General features: G+C 43.8%; 1 non-coding gene across 1 annotated transcript; it reads right to left on the bottom strand.

Moving 5' to 3' along the window:
* Positions 1-1,191: 1,191 nt before the first annotated feature.
* LOC137355526 (U6 spliceosomal RNA) lies at positions 1,192-1,298 on the bottom strand. The gene has a single exon (XR_010970936.1). It is a non-coding gene; the product is annotated as a U6 spliceosomal RNA (small nuclear RNA).
* Positions 1,299-4,448: the final 3,150 nt, after the last annotated feature.

Raw genomic sequence — 4,448 nt, 5'->3', positions numbered from 1 at the left:
TAAATGTGTCTGAGGTGTTTCTTTCCATGGTTAATGAACCCACAAGAAACCACAGAAAATACAGCACAGAAGAAAGTTATTCATCCCATCGAGTCGGTGTGGAAGTTGCTTATGTAGTAGATGGCCATGCAAGAAAATGCCCTAATGGATAAGGTGGAAACCTGTGGGAATCTAACTGGTTCATTGTGCCAAATAGCAGCCAAGTTAAATTTCAGGAATATGTCTACACACACTTGAGAGAGCCATTATATCTTGGCTCTTGCCCATCTCTGGCTCAGCTCTCTGAACAGAGGAAAGAAAGGCATATTGTTACAGGGAGACATTATTCATTCCATAACAAACAAACAGAAACTCTAGAGCACAAAAACAGGCCATTCGGCCCATTAAGTTCATTCTGGCGATCATGCGCCACAGAAGCCTCATCTCACCTACCTGTACTCCATCCTCAGTAGTTGCAGATTGTTAAAGCATAGGTTATTGTAATGAAAGCTTTTTATGTTGTCTGATGCAACATAAATAATATGTGTGCAGTTCAGTTGATTGAAGATCTCATGCAGGTTTATTACAGCTAACTATTTACAAGACCCACCTCTAAGGGTGACAGCAGCAGTGACACTGGCTAGTAGTCACATGACCTTACATCCTGGCACTTAGCTCATTAGCATACTAAGATCTTAAAGGGACATCGCTCTTAGAGTTAATCAGACAATAGATACCACGTCTGTCAGGACAATTTTTTTCCAAAAATATAATTTATTCATAAAATTTGTAAAAGTACATGACATAACATGCAATACAGATCAGTTTCTTTCAGTACAGTATGAGGTGCCTCACTACACTTGCCATTACAAGTTACATTTGCCACGTACATTTACATTTCATGTCAAAAATTCTCTGGTGCAGACAGCCTGAAGGGTTTTACACCGGTTCCAGCCCCTTGGTTCACTATGGCGGGAGGGCCTTACACAGTGGCCTTTTCCCATTGAGCCTTTGCAGTGGCTACCCCAAGCTTTAGTGCGTCCCTCAGCACGTAGTCCTGGACCTTGGAATGTGCCAGTCTGCAACACTTGGTCGTCAACAGCTCTTTGCACTGGAAGACCAGCAATTTTCAGGCAGACCAAAGTGCGTCTTTCACCGAGTTGATGGTCCTCCAGCAGCAGTTAATGTTTGTCTCGGTGTGCGCCCTTGGAAAAAGGTATGGGACGGTTCATGAATTTGTGTGTCCTCCTTGTGCAGGGGCTGCGCTAATCTTCTCCGTATCATTCCAATTTTAGTATATGTGCTGCTGAATCGAGCATGTCAAGACAATCACCTGACCAAAAAGCTACTGTTCAGTTTTGGTGTGGCTGCCATTATTTTTTGCATGGGGTAAACAGAAAACACCTTTTAAGGTCATCAAGATCACATGGTACATCAAAGCCATCACTTTTGGCAAGCACTGTTGGGGGCTATTTCTGCCTGGAGACGCTCGTTAAAGGCAAATTTGCGTGAACGGTTGTGAGTTGGGCTTGAGCCACTGACCTTCTGACACTGCAATGGCTCTGCTGCTTGACTGAGGACGTTTTCCTTTTTTGGACGCGACTCGACAAGACATTTCAAATTTCCTGTATGGTGGAGTCAAGGCAGGTGGATGGAGTTAAGATACAGGTCGCTGAAGGTCTGATTGGCTGGCAGAACAAGCTTGAGGGAAGGATGGATGGCCTCCTCCTGATCCTAGGTTCCAATGACTATATAAGTTGAAGACTCGCTATGTAATCTGGTGATTCATGTGGGTGTAAATGCTCCCGTGGCACTATTTGAAGAAGAGAATGTACTCTTTGACCAAGCTTTTGGTCACCTGTCCTAATGACCTCAGCAGCTGAAGACATGGAGATCAATAGTGGAGCAATTAAAATCAGGGATACTCAAGAGGCCAGAATTAGTTTAGCGCCGGTATCTCAGAGGTTTGTGCGACTGGAGGAGATCTCCGAGATGTGGGGCTGTGCGGGAGTGGGGTGGCGGATGCAAACCCATGGAGAGATTTGAAAATAAGGACGAGAATTTTTAAATCATGGCTTTGCTTGACTGGGAGCCAATGTAGGTCAGTGAGTACAGCGGTGATAGGTGACTGAGACTTGGTAGGAGTAAGGACATGGGCAGCAGAGTTTTGAAAGACCTCAAGTTTACGGAGGGTAGAATATGGGAGGCCAGCTAGGAGTGCAATGGAATTGTCAAGTCTAAAGGTAACAAATACATGAATGACAATTTCAGAAACAGATGAGCTGAGGCGAAGGCTGGTGATGTTACGGAGGGGGAAATAGGCGGTTTTAGCGATGGTGCAGATATGTTGTTGGAAACTCATCTCGGAGCTAAACATGTCACCAAGGTTGTGAACAGTCTTGCTTGGTCTCAGATAGTTGCCAGGTAGAGTAACGTCTCTGAAGATAACAGAGTGAGATCTGGGCATGTGTGGACAAGAGGGTTTCAGCCAATGGTTTCAACTTATTGTGCTCAGGCAATGCGCATTAAGCGGTGGAATGGGGCAGATAGCAGGTATCAGGCCCCCAGAGATGAGTTAAGAACGTGTTTAAAAGCCAATGATTTCTCTTCCATTTATATAGTGAGTCAAAAGGTTATCTCCTGGTTCATTTCTGCTCTTTTACTGTCCGCAATTTACAAAACAGAATGATCTTTTTTCCGCCAAAGCCAAGCAGGTGGAAAAGAAACACCACTGTGTAGGTTATTAGATTCTAATCATCTTTTTAAACAATGGCCAGAGCTGTAAAAATGGATTGGATGTTGAAAATGTGTTTTTCTGCAGATAAATTGTCAAGAGGCAACAGGTAACAATGCTGCGGGATTCTCCGTGAGGCAACTAACGAGTTGGATAAATAAGCACATCCAATCTTTCTTCATAATGACAAGATGTTGACTATTGCGACAGCATCTGGTATGAGCTGGTTAAGCCTGGTCCGAATACTCCTTTGACTGGTTTTATGTAAATTGAAGCTGAATTGGGTAGACCCCAGCTCTTGTTTAACCTCCAGCAGGTTCAGGGAACTGTTACAACACCTTGCACTGATGTAGCATCTTCAACATAGTAAACTGTCCGAAGGCACTTCACAGGAATGTTTCCAAACAGAATTTGACAGATGCATGTAAGAAGACATTAGGACAGATGACTAAAGGGTTGGCCAAAGAGGTAGGTTTTTAAAAGTATCTTAAAGGAGGACAGAGAGGCAGAGAGGTTTAGGGAGGGAATTCCAGAGCTTAAGGCCCAGGCAGCTGAAGGCACGGCCACCAATGGTGGAGTGATGAAAGTTGGGGATGTGTAAAAGATAAGAATTGCAGAAGCTCAGAGATCTTGGAGGATTGTGGGGCTGGAGGAGATTACAGAGAGAGGGAGGGATGAGGCCATGGAGGGATTTGAAAGCACGGATGAAAATATTCAGTGAAGTCAGTAGTGTAATGTAGGATACACGACAGCTAATTTGCACACAGCAAGCGCCCACAGAGAGCAATGAAATAAATGATCAAAGAATTTGTTTTGGCAGTGGTTAAGGGATAACTAGGAAACTAGGAGAACTCCCCTTTCTTTAAAATTGTGCCATGGGATCATTTACATCCATCTGAGGAAGGGGACAGGGTCTAAGTTTAACACTTCATCTGACAATGCAGCACTGGGAGTGCCAGCCGAGATTATGCACTCAAGTCTCTGGAGTGGAGTTTGAACCCACAGTTTTCCTGTCTCAGAGAGGAGACCGCTACCCACCGAGCCAAAGCTGTTCTGAAAAGTACAGGGAGTTCTCCCACAGACCTGGCCAACACCCTTGCCTCAACCAATACCAGCAAAGAAGTATTTAGAAGACATTTGCGAGAACTGAAGGTTTGGGAAACCATTCCAATGCGTGGAAATGCTCATTCTGTTTTTTCTTGGTGCATTCAATAAAATTTGCTTTTTTTTCCTTTTCATTAATAGCTTTTTAATAGTTGCTTTTATATGGATTGCATTCAAAGTCACATCAGGCATCGCAATTGTGTGCTGATACAGTTCCTGACATGATTTTAAACACTGTACACACTAAAAAAAAAGTGTTAACTCATCAATAACATGATGTTTGAATCAGTGCAAACTTCTCTTTTTTTACCCAAGTCAACAGACTTGCTTTTTGCAGCCGCAAGAGTTAAAGGACAACTGGAAATGTCCACAAATAATTCCCACTATTTTCCCAGAGCATGAGGCTGTGTTGATGGAAGGCACTTTTGTGCAGCATTCTATGAAAGCAACTTCGAAGAGACTGCTGCTCATAACCTGGCTCTCCTGTGGTTTTTTTATATTCTTTCATGGGGTGTGGGCATCGCTGGCAAGGCCAGCATTTGTTGCCCATCCCAGACTGCCTTTGACAACTGAGTGCTTGGCTAGGCCATTTCAGAGGGCAGTTAAGAGTTAACCACATTGTTGTGGATCT

This window comes from Heterodontus francisci, chromosome 42 (assembly GCF_036365525.1).
Source record: "Heterodontus francisci isolate sHetFra1 chromosome 42, sHetFra1.hap1, whole genome shotgun sequence".
Taxonomy (NCBI): domain Eukaryota; kingdom Metazoa; phylum Chordata; class Chondrichthyes; order Heterodontiformes; family Heterodontidae; genus Heterodontus; species Heterodontus francisci.
This window is presented reverse-complemented; position numbering and strand designations above follow the sequence as displayed.